This window comes from Chaetura pelagica, unplaced genomic scaffold (genome assembly GCF_000747805.2).
Source record: "Chaetura pelagica isolate M959 unplaced genomic scaffold, ChaPel_1.0 scaffold576, whole genome shotgun sequence".
NCBI lineage: Eukaryota > Metazoa > Chordata > Aves > Apodiformes > Apodidae > Chaetura > Chaetura pelagica.
In genome coordinates, this window is record NW_009953524.1 from 77,945 (window position 1) to 78,257 (window position 313).

The following is a 313-nucleotide window of genomic DNA, read 5'->3' on the forward strand; positions in this document are numbered from 1 at the left end:
GGGACCCTCAGCCCAGGTGTCCCATCATCCCAGCCCTCTGCTGGGGCCGAGGCAGCAGTGCTCCCTTCACTTGGGGCTCCCTTTGCTGTCCTGCTTCACCACCCAGCACTTCAGCCCGCATGGAATTGTGCATCCCATGGGAGGGCTGCCCGTTGGTGGGAAGGAGCTGCCCCCCCAGGCAGAGACCTGTGTGTGATGCTGGGTTGCACCTCCAGGCAGGGGACAGGCTGCACCCACCAGGCCTTTCCTTTTTTGTACTATTTATAATTCTGAGAGTTTTATTTTCATACTGGCTCCTGGAGAGCTCTCCCCA